The sequence below is a fragment of the Erpetoichthys calabaricus genome, chromosome 2 (genome assembly GCF_900747795.2).
Source record: "Erpetoichthys calabaricus chromosome 2, fErpCal1.3, whole genome shotgun sequence".
Classification (NCBI taxonomy): Eukaryota; Metazoa; Chordata; class Cladistia; order Polypteriformes; family Polypteridae; genus Erpetoichthys; species Erpetoichthys calabaricus.
In genome coordinates, this window is record NC_041395.2 from 210,585,743 (window position 1) to 210,604,311 (window position 18,569).

The 18,569-nt window shown below is 40.3% G+C and overlaps 1 protein-coding gene across 1 annotated transcript in view; it reads right to left on the reverse strand.

Annotated features, from left to right (window-relative positions):
- LOC114646765 (ceramide synthase 2-like) overlaps window positions 1-18,569 on the reverse strand; it is a 138,730-nt gene that overhangs the window by 26,607 nt on the left and 93,554 nt on the right. The window lies entirely within an intron of this gene.

An 18,569-nucleotide genomic window follows, 5' to 3' on the forward strand; every position in this document is an offset into this window, starting at 1 on the left:
CCTGTGTCATTCAGAATTGACTTTAAAATTCTGCTTATGGTTTATAAAGCTTTAAATAATCTCGCCCCGTCTTATATATCGGAATGTCTGACACCTTATATTCCAAATCGCAACCTCAGATCCTCAACTGAGTGTCTCCTTAGAATTCCAAGAGCAAAACTTAAAAGAAGTGGTGAGGCGGCCTTCTGCTGTTATGCACCTAAAATCTGGAATAGCCTGCCAGTAGGAATTCGCCAGGCTAATACAGTGGAGCACTTTAAAAAACTACTGAAAACACATTACTTTAACATGGCCTTCTCATAACTTCACTGTAATTTAATCCTGACACTCTATATATCTAATTCATTATAATAACTATTCATTCAAAATCTGTACTAACCCCTACTCTCTCTTCTGTTTCCTTTTCCGGTGTCCTATTGGTGGTGGCTTGTGCCACCACCATCTACCCAAAGCACCATGATGTTCCAACAATGATGGATGGATTAAAAGCCAGAAGTCTGTATAACCATCAGCATCAAGTGACTCCGTGAGAACCCTAACTACAAAGAGGACTATTTCATTTATGTTAGGTAGAATGCCCAAAGGGGACTGGGCGGTCTCGTGGCCTGGAACCCCTACAGATTTTATTTTTTTCTCCAGCCTTCTGGAGTTTTTTTTGTTTTTTCTGTCCACCCTGGCCATCGGACCTTACTCCTTTTTATGTTAACTAAGGTTGTCTTATTTTAATTTCTTATTTGTCTTTTATTCTTCTTTTCTTCATTATGTAAAGCACTTTGAGCTACTTTTTGTATGAAAATGTGCTATATAAATAAATGTTGTTGTTGTTGTTGTAAAGTACAAAAACAAAGCAGAAAGTACCACTAAACTGCAACACCGCTGGGAACACCGGCACACCGCGTCTACAAAACACTAAGAAACACTAAGTAGAAACACCAAAGGAAAAAATACTATTCAGTAAGCACCGCGTCTACTAAACAGTAAATCAGTAAAGGAGAAAGGACTAAACACTATGGAAAAAGAACGGCAAGACCGCGTCAGTTGCGGAGCTCAGCTCGGAGCGAAATGAAGTGAATGAAATGAGGTGAATGGGAGGGGAAATGATCATGTGACTCCAACACCCGCCTTAACTCTCCATCCCTCCACAAACACACAAACACAGTCTCTCCTTATATATATAAGAAACACCAAGGTTATTATAGGTTTGCCTTCTTATATTAGGTTGTATTTCATAAAGACATTTCTATTTTATTTTTATATCTATTAGTTTCAGTTTTAGTAATTATGGTATGGTTAATGAGCTACTACGGAGTTTAGTTTTTTGTCACAATCAGACAGAACTGTACACTTAACAGGTTTGGATATAAATTAAATGTTAGTGGAAGCTTACTACACTACATGGTTTACTATCTGGTTTTGTTTTTGTCTGATAAAAACAAGCACAATCAAAACCAGATACTGAATATGAACAATTTTATATGATTTTATAATTTTTAAAAATTTGTATGTCATTTGTGCTGAACATATGTGCGTGGACTGTTGGCACTATTAATCTTTTCCTTTTATTTAATTTTAAGGTTTTAGGGTTTTTTGTTTTTTTTTTACTCTAAATGTCTACAGCACACAACATATCCCGCTCCGAGACAATGTGCTTATAATGAATGCCTTTAATATTGCATTCAAAAATCTTTCATACTGGGCTCTGTTGTTTTCTATCAGCCATAATGATCTCTGATTCAATCTCAGGTACAGACAATTTATTGACAGAATTTTGCCACCTGCAGGCCTGACAGGTGTGATCATGAAAATCATGGGGGCTTAAGAAGAACAGGGCCCTTAGGTTTGAATCAGTGTGCAGACCATACCTAGCTCTATTGAGGGAAACAAAGAAAAACTAGTATTTAATGTTAAGATTAGAGGCTGTGAGACTTGAATAGCCCAAGCATAAGAATAGCAAATCCTTAACACTAGAATTACCAAAGCCTATGAAAAAACTCGTAGATCTGTCCCACCTTAAATCCCTTCACACTTCTCCGCCAGCATCTTTTGTCCTGTAAATGTGTCGATAAGCAGCCTACTATCACATCCTCCCACCACCGCACAGTTTTCTCAGCTCAAGTCTGTTTGCCTGTGTGTCAGTTGCTTAGAGTTATATAGAGTGAGAAGTCAAGCAAAATGACACCTTTTATGGTTATTTGGAACACATACATTTCAAGTGTGTTCAATGTCTACAACAATCTATGTAAACACATTTGTTTTATGTGTAATAATAACATATGTTTTAGTAATAATTGACAAAATGTAGACATGAAGTGTTTAATGTGTGAAGCCTGAAGTCCAAATATCAAATAAACGCTTTCACAAAAGGTACAAATATAACAGAACAAGTGCGCTTCTATTCAAGAGTATAACTGCAGAAAAAGAACCTGCGTTAGGGTGCGACATTCACACCCCTTTGATACGACCGCTTCGGTGGTGCAATGGTATCAACTGTTGACTGGTAATCAAAACTTCACGGCTTCGACCCCAGATGAGTCCGTTTTGAGAAGTGAGCTGCTCTTCTGCTCTTATTCTTACTATTTTAGAATAAAAACATACATTTCATTTGAGTCTGTAACAGCCTGTGTAAATTTATGATACTTGTAAAGGCTAGCTTGTTCTTTTTATTCAGTTTTATTCTTTCAGTCGTGTTCACGATCCCAGCCCCTGCTCTGACACTGCTGTTTTCACATAAAGATGCGGTATAACAGAGGTGAACTCAGATGATGACGACGGTTCTACATCAGAGAAAGAATGCACGTCACACTTTTGCCGTCGCTGTACTTTGTATATGTACACGGGAAGCTCTGCAGTCTACTTATGACTTTATGCTGTAGAAAAATAAGTAAATAAATCAGGGTAAATAGGTAAATAACATTCGATCTGGGTCTTATATACAAAGTACAGCGACGGAAGCTTCCACCTTCAGCAATAGACTCTTCAGTACGCAAGCGAATCTCCATGATAGTGTTTAGGATGGTGCACGATAATGAGCAGAGCAAGAGTAGGTAATATATGTATGGACGGGCACAAAACGCCAGGGACAGCATCTGAGATTAGGAACAATATATCCATCCATCCATTTTCCAACCCGCTGAATCCGAACACAGGGTCACGGGGGTCTGCTGGAGCCAATCCCAGCCAACACAGGGCACAAGGCAGGAACCAATCCCGGGCAGGGTGCCAACCCACCGCAGGACACACACAAACACACCCACACACCAAGCACACACTAAGGACAATTTAGAATCGCCAATCCACCTAACCTGCATGTCTTTGGACTGTGGGAGGAAACCGGAGCGCCCGGAGGAAACCCACGCAGACACGGGGAGAACATGCAGACTCCACGCAGGGAGGACCCGGGAATCGAACCCAGGTCCCCAGGTCTCCCAACTGCGAGGCAGTAGCGCTACCCACTGCGCCACCGTGCCGCCCAGGAACAATATATATATTATCTAAACCTGTTTATCCAGAGCAGGATCGCAGGAAACCTTGAGCCTACCCCAGCAGGTCTGGATACAAGGCAGGAAAAATCCCCGGTATGCAATATGTATGATATGGCTGATGTTCAGAACAAAAAAGAATATGCTATTTCAACTATCTATTTTGAGAGAGAGAAAAATTGAAAAAAGGGGGACAAATATTTTAAAACATAATTCTGCTACTGGATTATTTTCACAAAATCAGGTATTTTGAGTTGTGAATATAAAACTAAAAAAGATAAATTAATAAATATAGAATAAATACAAAAACACAATAGTATGTTTAGTTTTCCACAAGTTGGCAGACTCTCTTCGACCTACCTGTAGTTCAGTAGAGACTTTGCCAACTCAGGAATTTTACAAGGTTTGTATCACTACGTTGTTAAACAACTTTTTTAAAGCAAAAGTGATTGGTCAGTAACAATATACTGAACTTGTATTATGAACTAGTCAGTCTCTCGATCAGTGCCATTTTATTTTCAAAAAAGATTTCTCCTGTGCAAAGTGGAAGGTGAATTACTGTCAATAAAAAGCAGGCACCAGAGAAATAAACTGAAACGTTAACCACTTGTTATTTTTCTGTCCATACGGTAAAGGTTTTATTGACCAGCACATTCCAATTTCAGGCATTTGAATTACATCTTGATATACAAGAAGTGCAAATAAAGGCGGCACAATAAATCGCTTTCTATTTCACACACTTTACATGTCTGTATTCAACTTGCTCTGTCACCGCAAATGCTGTGTGAACACCCACCGTCCTTCACCAGCCGCCATTCACTGGATGAAATATATGCGGGTGGCTCGTGGTGAATTACTTTCTCTTTTAGATTTAAAAGTTACAAGGGTTAAAGACTAATGGCAAGAATAGTCATTCAAAAATCCATCCATCCATCCATCCATTATCCAACCCGCTATATCCTAACTACAGGGTCACGGGGGTCTGCTCATTCAAAAATGAAAACTAAAAATATTTTTAGAAAATTACTTTATACAGTAATGTCTATTTATAATGTTAGTCTTTCCAGCTAGGAAGTATTTTTGAACTATCAATAGTTTTGTTTAGTTTTTCATTTTGGTTTTGTTAATTTTTTCATTTCAGTTAACAAATTCTTTTTTTAAATAATAGTTTCAGCTTTGATTTCAGTTTTTGTTAACTTTAATAACCTTGATATACTGTACATACACACACACACACACACACACCTGTGGAAGCATGGAAGTGTTTAGGAAGAGACGGCAGTGGAGTTTTTATCCAGATTGTTTAATGGAATCTTGAAAAGTGAGAGAATGTCTGAGGAGTGGAGAAGTGTACTGGTAACGATTTTAAGAATAAATGGGATGTGCAGAGCTGTAGTAACTACAGGGGAGTAAAATTAATAAGCCACAGCATGAAGTTATTGGAAAGAGAAGTGGAAGCTAAGTTAAGAAGTGAGGTGATGATTAGTGAGCAGCCGTATGGTTTCATGCCAGGAAAGAGCACCACAGTTGCTATGTTTGCTCTGAAGGTGTTGATGGAGAAGTATAGAGAAGGCCAGAAGAAGATGCATTGCATCTTTGTGGACTTCGGAGAAAGCATATGACAGAGTGCCTCAAGAGGAGTTGTGGTATTGTATGAGGAGGTTGGGAATGGCAGAGAAGTATGTAAGAGTTGTACAGGATATGTATGAGGGAAGTGTGACAGTGGTGAGGTCTGTGGTAGGAGTGATAGATACAATTGGCGTGGAGGTGGGATTAAATCAGGGATTAGCTCTGAGCCCTTTCTTATTTGCAATGGTGTTGGACAGGCTGATAGACGAGATTAGACAGGAGTCCCCGTGGACTATGATGTTTGCGGTTGACATTGAATACATGTGTGTGATTGAGAGGGAGGTCAGTGAAATGGTAAGGATGGAGGGAGTAGAGTTGGCAAAGGTGGATGAGTTTAAATACTTGGGATCAACAGTACAAAGTAACAAGGATTGTGTAAGAGAGGTGAAAAAGAGTGCAGGCAGGGTGGAATGGGTAGAGAAAAGTGTCAGGAGTAATTTGTGACAGACGGGTATTAGCAAGAGTGAAAGAGAACATCTAAAGGACTGTAGTGAGACCAGATATGCTATGGGTTGGTGACGGTGCCACTGACCAAAAAAAAAGTAGACAGAGCTGGAGGTGGCAGAGTTAAAGATGCTAAGATTTGCATTGGGTGTGACTAGGACAGACAGGATTAGGAACAAGTACATTTGAGGGTCAGGTCCGGTTGGATGGTTTGGAGACAAAGTCAGAGAGGTGAGATTGCGTTGGTTTGGACATGTGCAAAGGAGAGATGTTGGGTATATTGGAAAAAACGATGCTAAGGGTAGAGCTGCCAGGCAAGAGGAAAAGAGGAAGGCCTAAGAGAAGGTTTACAGATGTGGTGACGGAGGACATGCAGGTGACGGATGTAACAGAGAAAGATGCAGAGGACAGGAAGATATGGAAAAAAAATGATCCACTGAGGTAACCACTAACAGGAACAACCGAAAGAAGACATACACACACAAAACACTTTATGCACAATAACTATATTACCCCTTGATCGTTCCTTTCACTCTCTCACACTGTCATACTAACTATAACTGGATTAAGTCACTTTTAATTATAATTAATAGCTTAGTTAGATAAAGATGGGAGATGTTAATATTCATATAATGAGCAGCGAAGCTGATCGCACCCCCAGAAGTTACAAACGCCCCTGGGAAAACCTCTAAGAAACATGGACAGATTACCTTCGCATTCCTCCTTTCCCTTCTAGCCAGCTCTGTCGCGTAATATGCCTCTTGCGCGGTGCTCCGCCTTCTTAAAAAGCCTGCACGGGCTTCTCTCAGTTTGTTAAATTGATTATCTCTCCTTCTCTCTCTCTCAGACCTCTCCTGCTCCTGGCACGTATTCCTCCTCCTCCGAAGAAGTCCAAGGTTACTTTTAAATGACAAGCGGAGGTGTTAACTCTTTCCTTTCAAGGAACAAGTTTGAAACCCTTTAGAGAGATAAATGTTTGTTTGCAGTGTTTGAATAAAATTCCACTCTCTTCAACTTCCTCTGGTTTTCTGTGCAATTTTGTAACCCAAGCGTGACAAGTGGTACCAGGAGTGGTTGCACAGATGGATGCTGCACAGTTGGAAGCCGAATACATTTTTCAACTCGCCCAAAATGTTCCGCTCCCTTACAATCCAGAAGATGATTTACCTCCCAAGCGTCCTCCAAGTGTCGGACCCCCAAGTGTCTGACGAAGAGATACTCCAGTCCCGCAACAGTATGTTCCGCCGCCTCCAAGAGCTACTCCAGTCCCTCAACAGTATGTTCCGCCGCCTCCAAGGGCTACTCCAGTCCCTCAACAGTATGTTCCGCCTCCACCACCGCCTACTCCGCAAGATGATAGACGAGTTGTTCCTCTGCCTCCACTTCTGGACAATGCCAAAAATGTGCTGAATAAGATGGGTCCATCTGATGACCCAGAGATGTTTCTTTTGGCTTTTGAGCAAGTGGCGACTTTGTTGGGATGGGACAAACGTCATTGGGCTGTTATCGTCACCCCGTTTTTATCTGGTGACGCCCTTCTTTCATTACGAAATGTACCTGCTGATAAGCTTGGCAATTATGGTTTTTTGAAGGACCAAATTGTTCTGCGTAAAGCTACGACATTTTTGTCTAAAGGTTTTGCACTTTACGACTGGAGACTGAATATGGACGGTTCCATCCGTGCACAAATACAAGATTTGATTCATAAAGTGCATTGCTGGTTTGAGGGAGATAAGATGGAGCGTATCGTGGAAAAGGTTGTTATGAACATAGTGCTGTTCGGAATACCAGTACCTCTCCGAGATGAGTTTCTTCGTCACAATCTTGAATCACTGGCGGTTATATCTCAACGGTTGGAAGGCTCACAGACCGCTTGGAAAACAGGCAGTGGATACGGTTCTCCGTATGCTGTGTAACAACCTCCGAGGGATCGCCCGGGACATCCTCGTCAACTTGACCGTGGTCCAGAACGTCGGCAACCTTCAGCAACTGATCCTTGGATTTCGTCGGGAAGGCCTCCCGGGAACGCAGTTGGTGCAGTTATGAATGAGATGCCTGCTTCTGGAGAAAGAGGCTGTGGCCGTGGATATTTTGGCAGTGGCGCTGAGCGAAGATGTTTTCGGTGCGACCAACCGGGTCACTTGGTGAGAGATTGTTGCCTGTCTCCTGCTCAATCAATGGAAGTTGGCGCAGCGGAGGTTTGTTGCTCGAATATTCCGGATCCGTCGAAAAAGAAAGATGGCTTATTTTTCTCTGTGAAGTTCGGGGGCCGCGAGGTGACAGCGTTATTGGACTCAGGCAGTGACTTTTGTGTTGTGAGATGCGACTGTCTTGACGACAGTTACCATAGTAATACTGAGACTGTAAAAATACGTTGTGTACATGGAGATGTTAAAGACTATGAGACATTGCTTCTTCCTTTAACTTATAAGGGTCGTCACTTTAAAGTTTGGTCTGCTGTTTCTGACTCATCGCTTGGCCTTTACTGATAGGCAGAAGGAATGCCCTTTTTCCTAGACTAATGACTGAACATCGCTCACTAGTAAACAATTCCCCTGTTGAACTTAGTCCGGGCGAAGAAGACGGAGAACTGGTGGCAGTTGGGAAAAATCTAGAACCCAATTTAGATATTGAACCCAATCTATCCAATGAGTCGGAGGGTGACACCGCCCACAATATCTCAGAATGGCAAGGCCCTTCCACATCCTCTCAGACTGTGAATGTCTCTGAACCCAAACCGAGCACTAGCCAGCAGCCGGATTTTGTGCGCTTGCAGCGTGCTGATGGCTCATTAGAATATGCATTTAGGCAGGCTCACACTGCTAGTGACAACTATTACCAAGAGCGCGATACCGGGAGCTTGAAAACACCACATTTTCTAGAGAAAGACGGTTGTCTTTTCAGAGTGATTACAGACCATTTGATGGGGGAATTTACTGAGTAGCTAGTAGTGCCTGAGCGGCATAGGGAGATTCTTTTACAACTGGCCCACTCTCACATCTTGGGAGGGCATCTGGGGGCTGATAAGACCAGAGAGCGGTTATCAAAACGATTTTATTGGCTGAACATGGGAAAGGATATTGAATGATTCTGTACTTCATGTCCTGACTGTCAGATCGTCTCCGCTTATAAGCCTCCTCGTGCTCCCCTTTGCCCTATGCCTATTTTGGATGTCCCCTTTCAGAGGGTGGGATTAGATATTGTAGGCCCTTTGCCTAAGACTAAAAATGGTTTCCAATATATGCTGGTGTTAGTTGATTATGCAACGCGATATCCAGAAGTAGCTGCTTTGAAAAAGGCCAACTCCTCCACAGTAGCCAAAGCTCTCTGCGTGATTGTTACTCGTATTGGCATTCCTAGGGAAATTTTAACTGACCAAGGCACACCTTTTACTTCTCGTGTAATGAAACAATTATGTAAAAGATTTGCTATTAAGAAATTGGGCACCACTGTTTACCATCCTCAGCCTAATGGTTTGACTGAACGGTTTAACTAAACCTTAAAACAAATGATCAGAAGAGTTGCACATAATGATCCCACAACTTGGGACACCATCCTGCCTTTTGTTTTGTTCGCGGTGCGGGAATCGCCGCAAGCATCCACTGGTTTGAGTCCGTTCGAGTTATTTGGCAGGCGCCCAAGAGGCATCCTAGATGTGGTACGAGAAGAATGGATAGGACATGAAACAACATCTCTCGGGGACAGTTTCGCAGAGCAGGTAGTTTCCTTGCAAAATAGAATTTCTAGACTTTCTTCTATTGCTGTGGAGCATCAACAGCGATAACAGGAAACACAAAAATGTGTTTACGATAGACACAGTCAGCTTCGTGAATTCAAACCCGGCGATCGTGTTTTAGTACTGGTACTGTCTGACCCGCACAAATTCCTAGCTAAATGGCAGGGCCCGGCAGTTATCGAGGAGCGTATGGGACCAGTAAACTACAAGGTTAGAATACCAGGCCGGCGAAAACCATTCCAAATTTTACATATTAATCTCTTAAAGAAATGGCACGACCGACAAGAGGTTTACACTTCCTTGGCTGCTGTTTCTCAGACTGATGTTGTCATTGGCAACGATTTTACTGATTCACAAAAGACAGAGTTATTAAACTTAATAGAACAAAACACTGATGTTTTTTCAGACTTGCCAGGCGTCACTAGTTTAGCAGAACATAAAATCACCACTGAACCCGGTGTTTGGGTGCAGATGCGGCCATTTCGAATCCCGAAGGTACGAAGAAATATTGTGCACGAAGAAGTCAAGAAGATGCTGGAGCTAGGTGTGATTCGTGAAAGCAAAAGTGACTGGTGTAGTCCGGTTGTGTTAGTCCCCAAGCCAGACGGTTCGGTTCGCTTCTGTATCAATTTTAGGCGCTTGAATAAGGTGTCTAAATTCGATGCTTACCCAATGCCCCGGGTAGATGAACTCTTGGAAAAACTGGGTCAGGCGACCTATATTTCCACGCTAGACCTCACAAAGGGTTATTGGCAGGTGCCTCTAGAGGATTGGCATTCGCATTTAAAACGTCTCCAGGCTGTACTTGATAGCCTGAAACAAGCTGGATTAACTGCTAACCCTAAGAAATGTAAACTAGGTATGTCTGAGACTCATTATCTAGGTTACTCCATGGGCAGGGGTTTACTTCATCCACAATTAAGGAAAATACAGGAGGTGCTCGCTTACCCACATCCTAAAATGCAAAAACAGGTGCGCACTTTTCTTGGACTAGCTGGTTACTACAGAAGATTCATCCCTGACTTCGCATATAGGGCTGCTCCTCTCTCAGTACTAAAGGAAGAAAAAACCACCCTATTATATGGACAGAACCTTGCGAATGTTCCTTTTCAGATTTAAAAAAAGCTTTGTCTTCTTATCCAGTGCTACGAAATCCCGATTACTCTAAAGATTTTATACTACAAACAGACGCTAGTGCATTCGGAGTAGGCACGGTCCTATCCCAGGTATTTGATGGGGAAGAACACCCTATCACATACTTGAATAGGAAATTACTCCCCAGAGAACGCAATTATTCAACTATTGAGAAAGAATGGCGATTAAATGGGCTGTAGAAGCACTACGCTATTACTTATGGGGACGAAAGTTCACATTAGTAACTGATCATGCTCCACTTCAATGGTTATACCGTCAAAAAGATACAAACTCCCGTCTCATGAGGTGGTTCTTGGGATTACAACCTTACAGTTGTAATCCCACATTAATGCTGATGTCCTGTCACGTCTGTTTGAACCTGGTCTGGAGAATCGCTTGATTCACGAAACCGTGAATAAAGCTGAGGGAGGGGGTGTGAGCTGCGAAGCTGATCGCACCCCCAGAAGTTACAGACGCCCCTGGGAAAACCTCTAAGAAACATGCACAGATTACCTTCACATTCCTCCGTTCCTCTAGCCGGCTCTGTCGCGTAATATGCCTCTCACGCGGTGCTCCGCCTTCTCAAAAAGCCTGCACGGGCTTCTCTCAGTTTGTTAAATTGATTATCTCTCCTTCTCTCTCTCAGACCTCTCCTGCTCCTGGCACGTATTCCTCCGAAGAAGAAGAAGTCCAAGGTTACTTTTAAATGACAAGTGGAGGTGTTAACTCTTTCTAAAGGGTTTCAAACTTGCTTCTTGAAAGGAGAAATAAATGTTTGTTTGCAGTGTTTGAATAAAATTCCACTCTCTTCAACTTCCTCTGGTTTTCTGTGCAATTTTGTAACCCAAGCGTGACAATATAGAAATATTAAGCAAAAGCTTCTGAAAGCTACTGAACTTGCCAAGGTTCTGGTAAACATATCTAAGTCACTCACACAATCATAAAACAGATCTAAAACGTACTAATGGTACTGACATTCAAAATGTAAATATTACAGTGTAATATGAAATCATCTGTGATCACTGCATAAAATCCGATTTCATCCTGTTCCTGTCAAAACCACACCCTAAAGTGACAGCAGTGCAATATCTGAATTGTACTGCTACATTAACATTTATTAATATCGTGAGAAACTGAGGCCACATTCACACTAGTATATTTTTGCCTAAAAATTCAGACATTTATTTCTGTTTTCACCTTTTGTCCACACTACCCTGGTATTTTTAACCCACAAAAATGAAGACTTTTAAAAACACTCTCCAGAGCTGGAGAATTTTAAAAATACCAATGCTACATTTTAGCGTGAATGGGTGAAGACGTCTGAAAAATACTGACCCCATCATACTCTGGTTGGCTGATGCTTATTACATGGCTCTTTCCTGATTGGACCTTGCTCATTAGGACATCTCATTCCTTGACTGGTCACACTTCATGAAAGGAAAAATCATATACCAACATAGTTGTTTTCCATGGAGCTTGATGCGTTTCTTACCTGTATGCATCTGAATTGTGTTTTGAACAGTTTGAACACTGTATACATGAGCAAAACGCAAATAAATTACCAGAAAAATTCAGAGCCCCTTGAAAATCAGATTGTACAGTAAATAACTCAGTTAACAGCCTCTCATCAATAAGGAGGGAGGCTTTCCGCAACAAAATTAATAACAAAGCACTTAAAGTGGATAGGTGAAGAATGAAGCCAAGCTCACAAAAATAGAGTTCAGAGATATGAAAGCACAATGCAGTAAAGCAAGACATAGACACACATATGTACTCATTCGTTTACTTATTTATTTTCTCTATTCAATTAATTTTACAAATGTCATTTCATATAAGATGCACCCCAATTGCTGTGGACAACTTACAATCAATCCTCTAGCAAATGAACATATAGAAAATTTTTTTCAGTGATATAAATAATGGCATGATGATAATATTTTAATAAACTAGGGGGCTTCACCCCCTGCTCGCTTCGCTCGCCAACCCTGTGTTTCGTTTTCCAGATACACACTTTTAAGATTTTTTTTTTCTTTGAATTGTTGCTATTTCATTAGTTTCACTTTTATTTCAGAACTTCTTTAAAAACAATATTTGGAATCTTTCGAGTCCCAACATGCTGAATCTTTTAAATGAGGTCCATGAGACATGTGCTTAATGACTTTGTACCATAATTCAGGAGAAATTTCTCTGTTTGGAATTTCAGCACAGACAAAATGATCCACATCATCAGCAGTTAATAACTTTTTTTGCAAAGTAACCAATAAATGCATGTGAGGTAAAACACGTTTTGAAATTCTCTGACTTAAACTTCAAAGCCTTACAATATTTACATACTTCAGACATATCACCTATGTCCATATATTCGATCTCTATTTGCCTTTTCGTTATTTCTCTGAGTAATAATTTCTCTTTGTTTGCGCTAATGCGATGTTTACCTTCTTTGTTCTGACACTTTTGTCTTTTTCTGCTTTCATATTCTGTATCTTGTTCTGCATGTCTTTTGAATTCCACTGTTTTCATTATCTCTAACCTGCTCTGCATGTGTTTGGCCCCCTTGTTCTTTAACCTCTTTATGATGTTTTACTTTGTTTTCTACTCTTTGTCTTTTATTTCTGACCTCGCTTTGTCCTGCTATTTTTTCAATTACACCTGGTCCGTGATGATTATTTTCCCTTTTTTCGAGTAGTAATTTCCTTTTGTTTGTGCTAATGCGATCTTTACTATCTTTTTTTGATACTGTAGTGACCTCCTCGTCCGGCACAAAAAGAGAAGAAGTAAAAAAAAAACAAACAAAAAAAACAGACGTAGTAAGGTCTCACAAAAATTGTACTTGAACAATCAAGAAAAAGAATGCCGACTTCATAACCCCAAACAACCTTCTACCACCCTCTCCAACCTCCTCCTCCCGTCCTGGGACCCCCCCCTTACCACATTAATCAATACACCACTGTCAGTCTTCCATGCTCTACTCCGCCCTCCCTCAATCGAACCTAACAGTCACTCAAAAAAAAAAAAAAAAGGCTTCAACCTGGAAGGGACGCTGCAATACTTTTGAATTTTCCTGCTTTCATATTCTTTACTTTCCTCTGCATGAGTATCGCACCATCATTTTTTTTTGAGCCTTTCGAATTCCACTGCTTTCATAATCTCTGCTCTGCATGTGTATAGCGACAACGTTTTTGAACGTCTTTATGAAGTAATACTTTGTCTTTTAATTCTGAGCCCGATTGGATGTGCTTTTTTTTTCCCCAATTCCACTTGTTCCGGACTGATTATTACTTTCCTTATTTTCTGAATTTGCACCTAGATTATTCTTTTACTTTTTTGCATTTTTTTCTCTCCAACGCTTTTGAGTCTCTTTTCTCCGCGCTGCTCTTTCTTCTTCGCTTAGTCATCGTCGTTTCATCTATAACATATTGTCCTTATACACTTTATATGCGCTGAGATCCCTGGATCTGTGTGTGCTCAAAGCCTTGACACGTCTGAGTGTTTTGCTGCCCGTGGTCTTATTTGATATTGGTTGTAAGTAGGGAGTGTCTTGCAAATATCTCATGTTCTATGTCCTTGCGAGACGGTCCTGGGTCAATCTCTTAGCACAAAGTCTCATGTTTAAGGTCCCCGCAAGACACTCCATGGCCAATCTCTTTTGTCTTGCGGGTCTTTAAAGTGTCTTCCATGATCTTCACGTGAAGATCATGTCTTGTCTTCCTAGTCATTCTCTCCCAGGATTTTTTTTTATAACAGAGAGATATCATCTTTGCCTTTGTTGACTGCAGGGGTCCAAACTTGATTTAAAAGTAACACCCTTGCTCTTGTAGCCCTCCCGTAAAAGCTGACACACAAGCTAAAGAAAAATCTTTTATCCCATGTAGATAGCACTGCTGTTATCTGCAGGAGCAATATTGTAACTGAACTTTAACAGGATTGAAGAAAGAATGCTTTATAATAATAAAAGCTTATGACTGTAAGACTACACACTCCAACCACTGCACTATAATTAAGCAATTTGCATTTGAGATAAGAAAAAATATGAGGCTAAAGTACAAATTGTCACCATTTATTTCTGGGTACTCATACTGTGCAAGTTTAATGCTTTAAAATAACAGCATCTTTCATGTTTCATTTTCTACACGTATTGCTACATAAGACTGACATGTTCCTTATGGACATATGTTTCCTGTTAAATTCATACCAAACACACAATAAAGCTAAACACCTGTAGTACACTGTAATACATACAAATCAAACTTAACTGAGCTTGTCAATGTAAATTAATGTAACAGGTTTTGTTTACTGTGTATTACTGGCACATGGAAAAAGAAAGAAAAGAGTCCTTGTTTCTATATGTACCTAAAATACCTAAAAATGTTTTTAGTGAGGTAAAGAGCTTGTTCAAATTTTCCATTATAGTTTCAGGCTGCATCCTAAATGATTAAAGTCAATGAAAAAAAGAAAATTAAAAAGCAACTTCAACCAAGAGCTATGCATTTTCTAAACATAAATAATTTGCCTATATTAAATACATTCATTGTATGGATAAGCAAATAATCACATGCCTTAACATACAATAGAATTATTTGCCCCTCTGATTTTCACTATTGTTACAAATATTTTACACCGAATAAAGCTTGGTCTTCAATCCAAATATCCTCTTTAATAAAATCCCTTTGTGCGTCCAGGTGTCTGTGTGTGTGTGTCTTCTGGTGAAGTGCGCATGTGCGGGGCATGGTGCGATGCGCGATATTACTATCAGAGAAAGTTAGAGGCGTTTTACGGAAATACAAACCAGTATTACTGCGAGAGCAAATTAAAGGTACACAATACAGTGACGCCTATTACAGCCACATACAAGCCAGTATTACTGTCAGAGGAGATTAAAGGCATATTACCGACGTGCACGCCTGCATTATCCCCCAGAGAAAATTAAAGGTATATTACGGACGTACAAGTCAGCGGACGTACAAGACAGTATTACTGTCACAGAAAATTAAAGACACACAATACACGTCGGCAGCCCACAAAGAACGGTCAGCTCAGCAAGTAAACATCATCAAAAGAAAGGCTGAAAGAAAGAAAAATACGACCAACAAAAAGAATGAGGTCAAAGTCCCTTGCCATTTAATATAGACTGTTCCTACTCATGTTTATGCACTACTGTTCGAGCGCCCGTTATTGTAACAGGCTAAATGACTAGTATTAGATAAAGAACATCTGAGTGAAAAAATGACATTTTGTTTCTACTTATAATTTATAGTATACACAAAGTTAACCAACATCAACCTACACTTTGTGAAAACCTTAATGCCTACTAACTGGTTGTACCACTTTCAGCTGCAGTGACTCCAAAATAGTACATTCTATACATTAATATCAGTCTTGCACATCACCAAGGAGGAATTTTAGCCTACTTTTACTTGCAAAACTGCTTTAATTCATAAACACTGGTAGATGTGGGTTTAATTAACAACAAGAATCGGCGGCCAATTAAGCAGCTGGTTGGAGTTAAACTAGTTAGAGTTTGAGGCCCTGATTTAGTTGGTCTTCTGTTGGCTCACTCACTTCACATTTCATTTCTGTTTGGGTGCCATTTAATGAAAGAAATGAAGCAATTCAGAGGAACTGTAGCAGTGCTACCACGGTAAGAACTCTATTTCCCAGCAGCCCAAAGGGGATCACCATCATTGGATGACAGAAGCAGGAGCAAAGAAAAGAACAGCAGGAAAGTCAAAATGGGGGCCCAGCAGAGCAACAGGAGATGTGTTTTTGTGTAACCTGTCTGACGTGTCTATTGAAAAGTCAACTGTGCCCTGGATTGTTTCTGATTAGGATGAATTGACTGTCTTGTGCCTGCTTCTAGGATATATAGTGGTGGATTAGTCGTTGTGTGTGTTCAAAAAGAGCGCTCCTGCAAATCTCACCCCTCGCCGCTGATGACTACCAGTAGGACTGTTTCATTCATTTATTTATTTATTATGGAAACTGTTCCCGGAATTGTGATCTTCACACAAAACCATTTCATCCACTTTTGCCGCATTAGATTGCATAAGGACATTGTTGTCAGTGTTTGTTATAGTTAATTGTTGTGTTAAAATTGTATCGCTGTAGGGAAAATGGGAAGTTCATCTGATTGTTGTTGTTTTGTATTGGGTTTTCCATCTAACATATTATTTATTCATTCATTGGTTTCATGTCTCTGCCTGTAAGTGTGAGCGGGTCGGGCCAAGGCTGGGTGCATTCCTGGAATCCCCACCAAAAAAATAAATAAATCACTGTCTTATTGACGATGTGAATCTTAGCGGTACCGGACTGCTGAAGAATGATGAAGAAATTCAGGGAAACAAATCTTAAAAAGCAAGTCAATTAAAATTAATTCAAAAGAAGTTAATTAGTAGCAAAAACTAATTAAGAAAAGGGTTAGAATGAAAACCTGCAGCCACTGTGGACCTGCAGGACCGGAGTTTGAGAACCCTTCTATAGATGATCAGAAATTCTCCTTAAGGATTTTCAGATAGTGCACATTACATTGCTTCTTCAGTAATGGTACATTACCCAGGTCCTGTGACAGAAACACTTCCCCATATCACCAGTGTCTCCAACATTGCTGACTGCTGGCATGATGCTCTTACTGTAGAATGCTTCTATTGCTTTAAGTGAGATGTAACTGGACTTGTGCTCTCCAAAACGTTAGAATTTTCTTAATAGTCTATAGGGGACATTCTCCCTAAAGGCTTGGTTTTCATCAAGGTACTTCATGGCAAATAATAGACTACAATTTCTGCTCTGTAATGATATCTGTTTCACTACTCCTTATTGAATCTCATTTTTGGTTATTGTCATTCAGATTGTGGAATCACGAACATTTTGCGGAGACAAGTGAAGCCAGCAGCTACAGTGCCTATATCACCCCCAAAGGAAGTTTTTGCATATTATACAGCGTTGGAATACAAGAAGATTTAATTTGGCTTTTTTGACATTGGTCAACAGAAAGCCATGTCAAAAAAGCTGAACTAAATCCAAAGTGATTCATTGCTGTATGGTAATAAAAGGTGAAACCTTCCACTGTTGGGGGTTATGGGTTGGGTAAATACTTTCAAATACTGATGATGTTAACCCTAAGGTACTAAACAGTGCACTGGACAACTGTGTTTAGTTTTTTGGCATATCTTCAATCCGAGTCTGATCCTACTAAAAGTTCCAGAACAGTATTGGACTCCCTGATGTTTACATCTCAGTTTCACATAGGGTTGTAAGATACCATTATCTTCCTGCTGAATATAAACTAGTCCTATCTGAAGAAACAGGGCAGGAGGGTGAGGTACTAATTTTTAACTTCACTAGTGTATCACACACCATACAGCTCCAACTGCTGAGAGAGAAACTCCACTCAATGCAGGTTGATGCAACCACTGTGGACTATCTACTGCAAACTGGTAGATCACAGTTGCTGCAGTTTGTGGCTTAAGAATTGCATATCGGAAGTGGTCACAAGTACCACAGGTGGTTCCACAGGGAACTATACTAGCTCCCTTTGTGTTTTTGGTGTATACATCACACTTTACATACAATACTGAATCATTTTATCTGCAGAAATGTTCCAAAGACATGGGCATAGATGGGGGTTATCAGTGGTAGGTAGAAGAATGAATACAGGACACCAGTGAAGAACTTTGCAGAATGGTGCAACCCAAATAACTTGCAGCTCAACATCAATAAAACAAAGGAGATAAGTAAGTCAAATCCACTCTGCTCCCAGTTGTCACGGATGGTGAAATGTGGAGATGGCATGTACATATAAGTACCTTTGGGGCATCTGAACAACAGGTAGGAGTGCAGTACCAACACAGAGGTTGTATACAAGAAGGTTCAGAGTTGCCAATAATTCATGAGGAGGAGGAGGAGGAGGAGGAGGTCATTTGGTAAATGTAGGCTGCTCTTACTTGTATTCTAAGAGCTTGTAGTTGCCAGTAGAGCTGTTAGATTAAATCAATAGTGATTTTTATCAATCCATTCACATCAATTCAATTTTTTTAATCAATGTGTTCAAAATTGATTTTCAGGAACCTAAAGTAGTTAACAAAATTTCTAATTCATTAATTATGTTGAATGATTTTCACACAAAAATAAAAGTTTAGACATCATTTCAGCAA